Raw genomic sequence first — 15,616 nt, forward strand, 5'->3', positions numbered from 1 at the left:
ACTTATGATCGATGTACCTACTGGAAGTGTAGCCTTCGCTCAAGAAAAAGGATGGATGACTTCCGACATTTTCTGTCTCTGGCTGCAACATTTTTTAAGGTATTCAGAGGCTTCTAAAATCAACCAAGTATTATTATGTTTTGTTTTCCTGCTCACTGCTCTCATCACGTTCAACCCTTGAACGTAGGATTTTTTAGACCACTTCAAACTTACTACGGTCAATAAATTCAATTATGGCTGCGACAGAATCCAGGTAAAACAGTTACCCAATTTAAAGTAGTCAGTATCTTTAATAGAGCATATTTAAAAAGACAGGAATAGAACCGTTCAATCCAGATGTCTTCGAGTATTGTCAAGTTTTGCCGTCTATAACAACACATAGAGAAAATTATGAACAGGATGTTCTGATGAGAACTCACTACCGGAACATTAGGGCATTAGAAGGTTTATTAAAAATCACTGATCATCGTCAGTCCTAAACATCTCGGCCGAAGATATTTGTCCTCCTCCTTTAGCTGGAGTATCTGAAGTAACTCAGAAAAAGGGTAAAAAAGATAACATAAAACAAAAAATTGCAGAAAGAGAAGCAAAAAAAAGAAAACAAGACGCAAGAAAAGTGAAAAGGCAAGTTCTTGCTTCAACTACAAACAGTTCTGAAGACGATTGTGAATCTTCTTTTGAAGAAGACGACTCGGACGATGCAGCTTGCATTTACTATAATGAACTATTTTCGCATTCACGATCCAAAAAAAAATGGATTTGTTGTCAAGTGTGTAAGTTTAGAATATCTTTTGGTTTAATAAAATAATTTGGTATTTATTTTATACAAAATGCAACGGGTCCATCATGGGCGTATCAAAGGGTCCATCATGAGCGCATATATGCCCATGATGGACCCTTAACAGGATTTTAGTAAAATATGAATAACTTTTGTCATCTTAATTTTTATTAAAATTTGAAACATTTGCATATTCTACAAATAACAAGACGTTATGTGGTCATATTTAAAGCTTGCTAAGTAAATAATTAAAATTATTATGGAGCTTTTTCCTTAAGGGGTCCGTCATAGGCACATTTCCCCTATGCTCGTAACAGGAAAACCTGTAATTCTGGCAACAATGCGGCAATAAATTTATTGCGAAACTTTACCAACAGGTGGAGGTAACATGAAATATGAAAATTTATTTAATTATTTTAATATACTGATGTTAATAAACTGTTCACAATACATTTACAACATAACAAAAATGTAAATAGTATTTATAAAATACTAATATTTATAACACGTTTCTAGTTCTTGATTTTCTTTAAAACTTTAATCCATACCATTTTGTCGGGCCACCATTTTGTGGGCGTATTCAAAGTACATCGACAACTCACTCCACTGATTGAGACTTTGATTACCTTTTCTCATTCCTGTTATCCGGCTACTAAATTTAGTAAATCATGTTAACATACTGAGATATATCGGGATTAATAAATAAAAAATGAGACAGAGTAACTCCATGAGAGTAGGGAACTACAAACAGCTTTTTGAGAATTCTTATGGACTAAGTAGGTACCTATAATGCCAATTTCCTGCCTGTGTTTGGAGTTGTTCGGGTTGTTCCATTTCTGGTGTTAAATTTTCCTGATTTCGGTTATATCACTAAGCCCCAGAATTTTGTTAATCTGCATTCTGCACATTTCCTACACAGCGTTATCTAGTTTGCCTGATTGGTATAAACTTCTTAAGTTCCACTAAAGTCAATAAAGAGCCGGCTTAGGCTTAACTATTGTTCATACGGGCACAGCCTGTCCGTTTCACTACTTCGGTGTTTTGAAACAGACAGACAGCGTTTTAAAAAGCACAGCAATTGAGTTAACCCAATTACTATGGTAATATCAATGTAGCTCATCAACAAATACGAAAAAAACGTTAATCACTTAAAATCATCATCATCCTCACCCAGCCCTTTGCGTCCACTGCTGGACATAGGCCTCCCTCATTTTTGTCCATCGTGCTTTATCTTAAGCACTTTTCATCCAATTTCTTGACATTTTTTTGAGATCGTCAGTCCAACGAGTAGGGGGTCTTCCTCTACTTGTTTTGTCTAACCTCGGCCTCCACTCAAGCAATCTCTTCGTCCACCTTTCATCACTGATTCAGGCGACGTGTCCGGCCCAGTTCCATTTCAGTGTGGAAATTATATCGGTAACTTCTGTTCTTTGTCTTAAGTCTTCATTTTTATCTCTGTTACGAAGCAATACACTCAGCATTGACCGTTTCATTTTCCTCTGAGCTATTTGCAGCGTTTTAGAAGTTGTAGCTGTCAATGTTTCGGCACCATAGGTCATCACAGGCAACACACATTCGTCAAATGTTTTACGTTTTAAAAAAATTGGTATATCGCTTTTAAAGATGACTTTGAGTTTTCCATAGGCTGCCCATGCTATGTTTATTCTTCTTCGTAGTTCTCATGTTTTTGGTTGTCTCTTGTGATCTTTATTTCGTGTCCAAGGTACATGTATTTTTCCACCAGCTCTACTTCGTTGTCTCCAATATTGATATTTCCGCTAGGTACTAGGTTTGTCATGAATTTTGTTTTGGAGATGTTTATTTTAAGACCCACACTGGCACACATTAACTGAAGTTCATGTAGCATTGTACATATCTCCTTGAGGTTGTCCGAGAACAAAACTATGTCGTCTGCGAATTTCAAATTTGTTCTTCTACCGTCAAGGTTCAGGCCTTTCTCTTCCTAGTTAAGTTTTTTACAAGCATATTCTAGTACTGCGGTAAACAGTTTAGGCGATAAGGTATCACCCTGTCGGACTCCTCCGCCGATTGGGATATGATCCGTGTTTTTCTATAGTTTCACCGACATAGTTGCGTTCTTGTATGTATTGTAAATTAACCTTGTATATCGGTAGTCAATGCAGCATGCTTGTAGTGCTTCCAGGATTTTATCATATTCTACTTTGTCAAAGGCTTTATGGAAATCTACAAAAGCCAGAACGAGTTGTCGATTGTATTCGATAGTCTCTTTATTACCGTTTTAATGTTCTGTAGATGATCATTTGTTCCAAATCCGGTACAAAATCCCGCTTGCTTTAATAACTTAAAAGCATTAAATAAAACATAAAACTCCTTGTATGCCACAAGATTCGTGACTCCACCTCGTGCACATAATACATTACAACCAGTCTATCTTACTTTTCACGTAGTCTCTATTACATACTCTGCAGGTCTAATCTTCATCTTTTCCATTAGCGAATTTTGTCTGATTTCTATTTGTCTTTTTTGTATTTTTTGCTTTCTCAAATGCGTTAAAATACTTTTTATCGCTTGTCGTCTCTACATTTTTTTCATGGTCACAACCAAATCAAACAAATTTCCTAAACAGGATAATAGGAATCCGAAAAGATCGTCCGATTCTCTGTCGGACCTAGAGTGAGTTTATACTACCTATTTTTACAGTTTGCACAGTTATTGGTTCTGTTCATCCATAACTTGCCACAGAGATGGAGCAGGCAATCAGGGTAAATGCTATTGTATAACATTATTACAATATAACATATTTTATTAAGTTAAGTATGATTATTATATTATAGGATGGCAGTTGGAAAGATCAATATAGATCAAGGTCTGATTTCTCTTAATGGAGAGGAGATCGAAAGGGTAAATCATTTTAAATACCTTGGCAGCTGTTTAAATATAAATTGTGACTCTGATGAAGAGATAATAACCAGGATCGAAATATCACGTAAGGCTTTTATGACCTGGAAACCAGTTTTATGCAACAGAAACCTGTCGATGAATATTCGTAAGAAGGTCCTGAAATGTTATGTGTGGTCCATCCTATTGTACGGTTGTAAGACATGGACGTTAAAAACCACAATGCTAAACTAGTTAGAAGCATTCGAATTGTGGTGCTATAGACGAATCCTAAAGATATCGTGGGTTTCGCACACTTCCAATGAAGATGTTCTTCAAATGATCAATTCACAACGTCTGCTCATAAACACCATAAAGAGGAGAAAAACAGAATACTTCGGCCATATAATTAGAGGACCTAAATACCATCTACTTCGCCTTATAATACAAGGAAAAGTGGAAGGAAAGAGATGGATTGGTCGAAAGAAACTTTCATGGCTGCGTAATATTAGACAATGGTGTGGTTCCACAGTAGAAGAATTGTTTCGCGCAGCAGCCGACAGAGAAAGGTTTCAGGAAATTGTAAAGATGATGACGGCCAACGTCTGAATACGGACACGGCACCCAAAGAAGAAGTAGAAGATTATAATATATTTCATGAGGTTACATATCTGCTACGACGTTGCCGAGTTTACATTTTTTCTAGTAAGCATTAGGCGTTGTGCAGGTATTGTGCGTTAGCAGTAATGACAGAGCAATTAACAACATTAATTAATAAAATTATAAAACACAATAAAATACCTTAAGAATGGAGAACGAGCGAACCAATTCTACTATTCAAAAAAGGAGATGAAAAACAGCCCGAAAACTACAGAAACGTGTTAGGTCAAGAATCTATAAAGCCAGTGTTAGACCAATAATGCCATTTGCCTCAGAAACAAGACCCGACATAGCCACAACACAAAGGCTACTGGAAACGGCAGAGAAGGGAGTAGGTACTGTACTGAGAAGAATTACTTAGGTACAGGAAATACGCTGAGAGATCGAAAGAGAAGTAAAGATATTAGAAGAAAATGTAACTTACAGTGTATAAATGAATGGACACAAAATACAAAAAAAAAATCGGTTGCCTGTAAAGTCGGTTTTACGGGCGAAGATTTTACGTGACAACGTCTTTTTCTTGGTAGAATATTTATTGATATGAATATTATTAAATTGCACAATAGTTGTTTGCAGTTGAAACGCGCTGTTTCTTCTCAATCGACTGAATTACGATTGATTGCAGAGTGATTTAAACTAATAATTTACTTAACACTATCAACATTTGTCAATAGTATGACATAACCTATAAACTCAGTTTCTCAACTTTTGTGTCAATCTAACAATTAATCAATCAATCATAGTTTACGATAATGAAATATTAGTGTACAATTATTTACCTTTATTGTTGTAGTTGTTGTAAATGACGAATCTAAGCACTCCACATTTTCACTACAGACACAGCTGACGATACTTTAACCACACGTGTGAACTTGTATTATGACGCTTTCTCGGTTTTTCAACGCCAAGAACGCTCGAGAAAGACAGAGACACAAGCACGCACCGATTCAACGCGCCTAATTCTCTAGTGCTGCGCGCGCAGCGGACCGATCATGTTTGAGTGGGAGAGAGACGCAAGGCATTCGCCGGTTCGGCGGGCCTCTCTCTCGTTCGGTGACTCATCGTAACAGACGTGAGCGGGCGTTACACTTTTTCATGAGTGACTCCGAGCCACAACCTAATTTAAGACGTTGTCACGTCAAAAGAATGGAATAACCACATAGATAAGCAGAATGGAGCATACCCGTGTCGTCAAAATATCACGAGATAAGTCACCAATCGGCAGAAGAAGTATCGGACGACCGCTCAAAAGATGGAGTGACAACCTTCCATAGAGGTATTAATCCGCCAATAAACAAGCAGAATTGCTTATAAAGAGGAGGAAGAAGAAGAGATTGGGCGTTGTTAACAACTTAATTTTCATAAACATAAAGAATTTATAGATAAAATATACTCGTAGAATAATATTTTATATTTAATTGTAGCTTAATGGTTTAATAAATAACTTTTGTCAATCAATCAACAAATCAATTTGTTATTAAGGTTTAGTTCAGGCCGGTATGCTATTAACAGGAAAAACTGTAGCTCTGGCAACAATGCGGTAACCCCTAAGTTTTGACAATTTTCTAACAGGTGGCGCTAGTATTAAATATGAATATTTATTTGATTATTTTAATATAATGTAAATATACTGATCAAAATATATTTACGACGTTATAAAAATGTAATGATTTTTATAAAATACTAATATTTGTATATAAAACCCTTCTAGCTTGAGATTTTCTTTAAAACTGTAATACATGCCATGTTGTCGGGCCACCATTATATGGGCGTATCCAAAGTACTTACACCGACTTCCCACTTTGAGAACGACACGATTGACTACGCATTGGACGATCTCCTCGCATTTCTGTTATCCGGCTACTAAAGTCGGTAGACAGAAGTTAAAAATCTGAGTGAACAGAATGTTGGCTTTTTCTTTTTCACCCACTTTGAGAACGACACGACTGACTACGAATTGGACGATCTCCTCGCATTTCTGTTATCCGGCTACTAAAGTCGGTAGACAGAATCTGAGTGAACAGAATGTGGTTTGGGTTTTTCAGATTCATTCAGTTTCTTTCTTTCTTTCTTATAAGTAAGAACTTCTTATTTTTTTATATATAAATAAACAAATAATGAATTAAAATAATGTATCTCAGGTAAAAATGGTCCTAAAAATAATTTGTTTTTAAAATGAAAAATTAACATGGAAAAAACGAATTTCAAAACTTATTTGAAACTGTTTGAACAATTTTTATTTTAAGTAGGGTAACTTTTTCGGATCACAGGGTAGGTATATCATTAAAATTTACATTTTATCTATTAACCGATCTTGCAAATAGAAGTTCTAAAAGAAAATTAGTCTTAAAAAGACCTGAAATAAGTATAGGTACCTAACGATAACAATCGCAATTTTTGAATTGCAAAAATCAACTTCTTAATAAACAAATAGAATAAACTCATAAACTAATACAATTGTAACCAAATTGGTAAAGTAGCGAATGGTTTTCTCATGAGGTGAGTGAAAAGAATAGAGAACATTAAGACCGAACAAAATTTAATGAAACGCTAAACTATTTTATAGTTTTGCTTTAAAATTTAGCAGAATATTGGTTAAGTTGTTACGATTCGCTCTCAAATTCTTCAGAGGCATCTGGCTCTGGAAGGGCATCTCATACACTATCCTCAGAGGGAAGATTTGTGTCGAAATCATGGTAAACACGTGGTATTTGAAGATCCTTACAAAGCTTTTGAAGGCCTTTTAGTTTTTGGTAGGAATTGGGAACCTCGATTTTAAGGTTTTATTTGAGAATTATTAGAAGAAGGTCTTCCCCGTTTGTTTTTCATTCCTTTTGCAATGTACTTCACAAAAGGTGCGCCATCTGAGGATTTGAGTAATCCGTCCTCACGAATACAGCATACAGAGCTGACAGGTACTTAAATCAAATGGTTTTTTTGAAGGGTAAGTGGTTATATTTTTTATTGCCACTGTCAGGGTCCTCAAAATCAATCAGTACCGAAATCAATGAAGTCATCATGGCACAAAGGCATTACTTGAAATGGTGTTGGCTTACTTCCAGCAGTGCTAATTATTTGGCACCACCCCTCCGGAGTAAAAATTGGGACATTTTGGCAGTTTTGAATGGAGTCACACTCCATTTGGCTATGACCTGGATAAAAAAACCTGTGATCAATTTGCATAGTGTGATTCCATTCTTGGGAACGATAAAATGTGATCTCATGAATTTTTCATTTATAGGGTTCACTATATTTGGTGGATCTTTTTTACCTCGTAGGACAGATAGGAGAATTCCACTAGAGTTAACCTTTTTAAGAGCCCATCTTATAAGTGACTCTGATTAAAGTATCGAAAAAAAAATCTCTACACACATTAACTCTGCCATTTTCAGTAGAAAAAGTGTAGGTATTTTTTGGTGTAAGCTTTTGTCACTTTTCTTGATTTTGGTTGCACAGTAACGTGTTTTATAAGAAACAGCCGTTGTTCTAATAGGATGGCAATTTATGGAAACCATTATAGATTTTTTCTTTCTTAGGCTCAGGTACATGAGTTAAACGTTTATGCTTGACTCGGCCAGAGCATTTTGGTTGCTTTAGGGACCTTGCATTAATTAATTTTCCTTGTACGGTTGAATATTCGAGACCTTTTAGTCTCTTGGATGCTTCCTCCTGTCTTAAATGTATGAACAGCATTTTTTGATACTTTTTGCTTTTTTTTCGGTTATCATTTATAGTAGGAGTATCACTGGGATCACTGCTTCTAGTCGATATTTCAAGAAAGCTTTGTCATTTACTTCATTTCAGCACTGCAAAAATCCAAACAGGTAGGTAAACTGACAAATATGCCACTTTCGTTATTTTGACGATCTGTAATCGTTGTAATACACTTTAGTAAAAGTGCAAGTGTGGCACATTCGCTTGTTTACCTATTGAATATTCGTATACGAATGTTTAGAGTTGCGAAGTAAGTGTAGATTCGTGAAACTAAAAATAGTCAACAATGACGTAAATATTGGAGCTGCACATTCGCTGTTTTACTGGAATATACATCTTGACAAGCCACAGCTGTTTAGTGTATTACCTCAGATACGTCAATTTTGCACATTTGCTACTTTACCAGTTTGGTCACAATATCTTCTCACCAAATTTTGTAGATATCATAAGGGTACTCAGGTAGGCAATATTGATTTCTTCACCAATATTCGTCAGTTAAATTAAAAATTTTATTTTATATTTTGAGGCAAAAATGTATAAAGTATAATAAATAGCATTGTTTAAAATAGAAATTTAAAAAAATGGTTAAGTATTATAATTTATTAAGTAAGTTTAGGCGTTAGCGCCATCTATTCGTTAAATATTACACGAGAAAACCTACGAAAGAAGGAAACTGTTTGAGCAGGTTAATCATAGACCAGAATTCGTATAACTTCGTATGAACTCGTCTTTGAACCAAATAAACTACCAATCTCCTCGCGTTTCTGTTATCCTAATAACAAAAGTTGAACTTTAGGAAACGATCAAATTTGGAAGAACGACCGACAGCGTTCAGGAGACGCAAAAATTTGAATTTGTAATAAATTTTACGATTCTGTCAAAACTAATCGAACACTGTAAAATAGAATAATATACCTGATGTTGTGGAGAATCATTTTTTAAAATATACTAAAAGTTTGTCCCAATTAAAACAATATTAATTTGGAGTTACGAGGTTTAAAAGCCCCATTATAAAACAAATTTAATGCAAAATGACATTTTAGTTAGCTGCTTAATTGAAAATTACAAAAATATTACTTATTTTCAATACAACTCTAATATAATTAGTAGGTACGTAATAACATTTTTCAGATGTGTTTGGGAATATCATAAAATGAGTGATAAATCACTCGGCTCAGTAGTTTATAAAACTTGTAAATGTTCATTCAGCCTTTCTATACATAAGTACACAGCATCAGCTCCCATTTGTGTGTGCCCTCGTTCGAGATATTTTTGAACCAAAGGCACTTTGTTATATACAGCGAAGTTCAATAAAGCATTCGACAATATTGCATTGCGATTTTGCCCGGTGCACCCGTTACTGTAAAAAATCAACTTCTTTCCAGGCTGAATGGACGATAATTGAGTAGCTGCAAAATGACAAACTACAGTTGCAAATTCATTTGCCCCAACACCCCCTTCAACTTTGCTCCACACAAAGCAGTATCCTCTACCGGTCTTAATATCATAGAGAGTAAAATTATGGACGGCTAATTTGGTTTTATAATATAAAGCTGAGACGTTGGACTTTGGCCAAAGAAGTACAGCTTGTAGATCCATAGGTAAACACTTTATTGTTTGGCACTAATTTTGTCATTTGACTTCTCTTCTCAGGCTTTTTCTTTTTTTAATGTGTGCAGTTCATACTCCGCTTCTGTAGCATTGCCTACTCTTTTAGCCACACATAAATCACCTTTCATCTTTCTTTCTCTTAAATACACTCAAATTCATATCCTCAAAATAATTGCTAAAATATGCAATTGAAAATGGTTCCACGTCATTACACCAGTCCTTAGAGTAAAGTTCATAAAGTTTTTGTTTTGACTGCCATTGTGGTTTTAAAAAATAAAAATAACTTCAACGAATTTATTCTTTCTAAATCTAACTGTTTCCTTTTGCTAGCCTTTGATTGAGCTTTTATGGCTGCAGGACCATTTTCATCAGCAGTCACATGCACACTTGTGGCGTTCTTACGTTCTTGTGGTTTTACAATTTTCTAAGAGCATATGGCCCATTTTTCTCTGCTTAGTGTGTTAAGGAACATTTTTTTGCACTCTTTAATTTGATCGTTTCGTTTTCTTAAATAATAAGTAACACTATTACTTCTTCTATATTTGTTTTCGTCTTTTCGGTCTCGTTTTCTTTGGGGTGTTTCAAATTTTACGTTTAGATTTACAAAAACTTTTTTTTCACCCCAGCTCATTTTCCAAAAATTCGTGAAAGCCAACTTTCTGTCTTCATTCGATAGTAGATGGCATTGCATCCCAGATTTTTTTAGGTTGTTTTGATTTCTGGCTGATATCTTACAAGAACACCTTTGTTTTAATATTATTTTTACTATTGTAAGCGATAATTAGCTCTCTGTTTTTCCTATTTTGCTCTCTTTTCCAAGCTTCTACTTTAACATGTCTTCTGTTTTTTCTGCTCTTTCTTGAAGTTTCTTCTTTTTCAAAAATTTCGTTCTCATGGTTTTTAGACGAGGTGCACTCTGAATCTCCATTTTTATTAATTTTAACACCATTCTTTTCAAAATTTGTTTATGATTCTTCCTCAGATATATTTTCTAGGTTTTTGATCACATCTTCAATAACTAAAACATCTGTGTTACAAATATCTCCAGTTTCAAATTATTAATGCAATTTTCCAAATTTTCTTTATTAATACAACCTAAAATTTACAAAAAAAATAATAGAAAAAGAGAAATTAGATTTAATTATATAACCTTTGTCATTAAGTAGATCTTATCTTCAGCTTCTGATAAACATTTATCTATTTCTTCTTTCTTCAATACTTTCGATTTTTTTGGTTTGTAACCGATGGATTTTCTTTTAAGGAAAGCAATAAATTTTGGATTGCGGCTTATATCTATATTATTTTTAATGGTATGGACTTAAGCATCGAGTAATTGCTCCAAATGCTCGATGGCTTCAAGATATTCGATTTTTCCATTAGATATGCAAGAATGATTTCTTCATTTATAGTATGTAAATTTTTATCATTGCTCCATTTTTGAAATAAATCATAAACCAATTCATACCTCTTTCTTGACTTTACCGGCAACAATTAATAAATATACGAAAATGGTTGCGTTTCGATTTAATTTGGGTCTCTTACCACTCCCTAACACGTGTTTCTAACGGCTTTAACAGTTTCCCTAATCTCATCTGGAATCATTTCAGCTTCACTTTCACTGCTGATTTTCATTTCTTGGAATTGAAAAACGAAAAACTGAGCGAAAACACACGAATCTTAAACGTCAAGCATTTTCATAATAAAATACGAAGTTGTTAGTAGCCGTTACCTAGCTACCCAAAATCGTTCCGAAAGTAAAAAAATTAGTCCCGAAAGTAGGTACTTTCGGTACGAGTTGTGTAAAATGGTACTTTCGATTTAATAAATAATACTTTTTGAGATGCTCTATAAAACTTTTTAATTTTCTTCTAGATTCTTACGAAATCTTAAAACTCTTTCACTTATTTATCTATTCTTAAATCCAATAATTTATTTGGGCTTGATGTAATATGGGAAACATGGAAAAGAGGATGAACAAAATAAAACACAAACAATTTAGGTATTTAAACTGTATTAAATTTTTTGGTCATCTGTAATCTACACATAGTTTCACTGGCTAACATTTCAGAAGCAAATTTCAATAAATAAACAAACATCACCTAATATCTGCATTTTTTTTTCTCCAAACAGTGTTCAATAAAAAAGTATAAAAAATTAATAATGCCAGAATGTTGATACTTATTTACATTTATTTGGTATCATAAACGTCAACTGCGTTCACTCTATTTATACTTAACGTAAACTTAAACTAAACAGTTAAGTAATTCAAGTAATACAACGAAGATAATATTATGTGGTCAAGAGTATAAAATATAAATGCCCATGTAATAGTATTATCTAAGGAAAAGAAATGTTAAAAATATTTTATTTAAAACGTTTTTTTTATCATTTTACGATTACCAATGTTAAGTCTGTGTACTGTACGGCCAATTTTACTTTTTGTCCAGAGAAATAAGGTAAAAAAATATTCTTTGCGGCCAGGTATCTGACAAATTTTTTGAGTTTTATGAAGCTTGATAACCAAAACGTCTCGTTCTTGCGATAGGTACGGTGGACTTTTTAAATTATTAACAATTTGAGGTCAAAAATGCACCATTTAAGAACTTCCATCTACCAGTAAAAAGTAAAGCATTTTTACCGGATTTGGAGATAATTATTTGATAAAACACGATTACAGTTTTAAAATGGCGAAATTCTTAATTTTCAATAAATGTTAATAACTATTGTAAAACTAAACACACAACCTTACTATTACGTGAAAAGTTGGGTCTTATAGAGTTAAAAATGTGGATAAAAGTTCAGAGAAAGTCATAAATTGGTTTAAAACTTGTTTTATCCCAAACAAATTTTTTTTGCAATAACATAAATCAGAAAAAAATTTACTTACATTAATTCTACGGATAGCATAAGCAAGAGTGAGAGTTATTCATGCAAAACTTAAAAAACTTAATTGCAAAAACAGTTGTTTACTTATAAACAATATGAATAACTTCCCGTCCCGTTTGTAGCCACACGGAAGCATCCTGTTTAGAATGTTCTTCCGTACATACATTTATTTTAAATCCATCTAGATCCTTTTGTAAAATAAAAGGGACTGTAACTTCGCCCTTAACTGTCGTAGGACAACTTTTTTTTTTTAATTTTGTGAAAAAATGTCATCTTTTCAAATATAATTTAGTTATTTATACACCAAGTTTAGTTATTTATATATTTTAAACACAAGGGCCTCTGGACCGAGTGTTTGTAAGTCGCCCGAGGGTATACACATCTATTAATGCCCACGGTGCATACAAACTCTTATGTCATAGTGGTTTGTTCTAGTCAGTAAAATTAGGGCTCCTACGATGTTATATCTTCTGGATATTATACTACGGAGTCGAATCCTGGACACTCACTGAAGCGATGGAGAAAAAACTTGAAGCCTTCGAGATGTGGCTATACAGAAGAATCCTAAGGATATCATGGACGGACAAGATAACCAACGAGACTGTACTACGAAGAATGGAGAAAGAGAAGTGATGTACACGACTAAAAGGAGAATAATGATAAACGGCACTAAATACACATTACTGAAAATAATACTTCAAGGCAAAGTATTGGGAAAGCAAGGAATTGGAAGAAGAAGAATATCAGGGTTAAAAAACGTGAGAAAATGGTTCTCTACAACATCAACTAATATATTTAAAGCATCAGTTAATAAAATAATTATAGCCAGAATGATCGCCAATATTCGAAACGTCAGTCGAAACGTCACGAAAAGAAGAAGAAGTTTGTTCTCGTATTCACAATTTAAATACCTAAAAATTCAGAAAATGTATCATAGTAAAGTGAGCACATCTGAGGCTGTCAAACCTAAAAAGTGAAAATCTCAAATCTATCTATCTCTGGATCTTCCCAGAATTGCCAGTTTTATGTGAATTTTACTAAATAATGTTATGTAGTTATAATAATTTAATTCCATATTTTGTAACTTTAATAATAAATTTTATTAGACTCATTAAAGTCACAATGGATGAAAGTCAGGCATGTGTACGAATACAAAACCACGGGACAGACTTTTTCAAAATTTCGCAGGGAATAAAGCAGGGAGATAGGTTGGCCCCAACCCCCCCACCTGACACTGGAGTATGCGGTTAGGCAAATGTAAACTGGACGAGGAAAACTACTGACCAACCGAACGGTTCAATTGGCCGCTTATGCCGACGATATTAATATTATGAGTAGAACATCAACAGGAGGCCAAGAAACATACGCAGACTTAAAAACGCAAACAAAAATGCTAGGTATGCATTACATAGCAAAAACAAAAATATTGATACAGACGAGAAGAAATATAGCCCTACAAAACATTATACATGAAGATGACATTGAAACGGTTGGAAAGTTTACATACCTGGGAGTAGAAATATTTGCCGACGGATCAGAAGATGGAGAAATACGAAAGAGAATATGGCAGGCAGTCAGACTTTTGCCCTCTCCCATATATTTAGGTCTAAAAATGTCCACCGAAATACAAAGATGAGAATCTGTAAAACTTTTAATTCGACCAATAGCATGCTATAGCAGTGAAGCATGGGTCCTGAAAGAAATATCCAAAAGCAAACTCGATATATTTGAAAGGAAAGTACTGAGGAGAATATTAGGACCTGTGAGGGAAAACGAAATCTTCAGAAGGCGATACAAAAACGAGCTTTATCAACTTTATAAGGAAGCACCACTATCAGACTTCATTAGAATACAAATAGTGCAATGGACTGACATGTGATAAGAATGAAAGCCAAAAAGAGCACTGAATGCTAAAATGCAGGGAATGAGACCGGTTGGAAAGCCAAGAAAGCGCTGGGAAGACACAGTAAACAGCGACGCACAAGCCCTTTTAGGAGTCCGTGTATGGAGAAGATCAGCCACAGACAAGCAAGGGTGGAGGCAAAAAATAAAGGAGGCCAAGGCTCAATTTGGGCTGTAGAGCCGTAGAAAAAGTAAAATAATAAATTTTATTACGAACTTATCAAATTTTTTTGTCTTTATGCCTGTACGGGCCACTTTATGTTGGTAACTATGCAATAAAAACACAATAATGAACTAGTATGACGTCAAAATAATTTTTTTCCGAGCAATAGCGAAAAACTTATTCTAATTGTTTACAAGCAAAAAATGGTAATGTTTTTACAATTAAGTGTTGGAATCTTGGAATGTTTTTTTTTAAATTTACTTAAATTTTTTTCATAGAACAACTCTCTTTTTTGCTTATGCTGCATGCAGAATCGTTGTAAGTTTAGTTTTTACTAACTTATTTTATTGCAAAAAAAGTTGTTTAGGATAAACCAATTTTAACTGGTTTTTAATTAAGTTTTAAACTAATTGATGAATCACAAAATTTTAACTCTACAAGACCCAACTTTTCACTCAATATCAATATTATAGGTTCATTTTTACAATAGCTAATAACATTTATTGAAAATTAAGAATATTTGGGTTTTTTACAGTTTTATGAGCAATAAATTACTTAATCAACATTCATAAATCACCATTTTAAAACTTTAAACGTTTTTTTCCACATAATTACTCACAAACTCGTTCAAAATGCTTTACTTTTTACTTGTAGACGAAAGTTCTTAAAATGGTACATTTTGACCTTATACGTTAATAACTTTAAGTCCACTGAACCCACTGCAGAATACATAGAGATTTGTCTTATCCAGGTTCATAAAACTCAAAAAAATTGTCAGATACCATCAGGCGTACCGACTTACCACAATAATTTAGAACCAATAATCACTAAAAATGATGAAACAGCACATAGAAAAAACAATAGTGAATAAGAGACCAGTATTTCTGTTTTTTTTAGATTTCCGAAAAGCGTTTGATTAAGTGAAATTAAAGAGTGATAATAAATCCGTTAATGAGAGTGGCTGCTACTCGAGACTAATAATAATATATACAGAAATGCGACGAACAGAATAAACTTACATGATAAGAGTAATTAATTAAGAT

Source organism: Diabrotica undecimpunctata, chromosome 7 (genome assembly GCF_040954645.1).
Source record: "Diabrotica undecimpunctata isolate CICGRU chromosome 7, icDiaUnde3, whole genome shotgun sequence".
In the NCBI taxonomy this organism is placed as follows: Eukaryota; Metazoa; Arthropoda; class Insecta; order Coleoptera; family Chrysomelidae; genus Diabrotica; species Diabrotica undecimpunctata.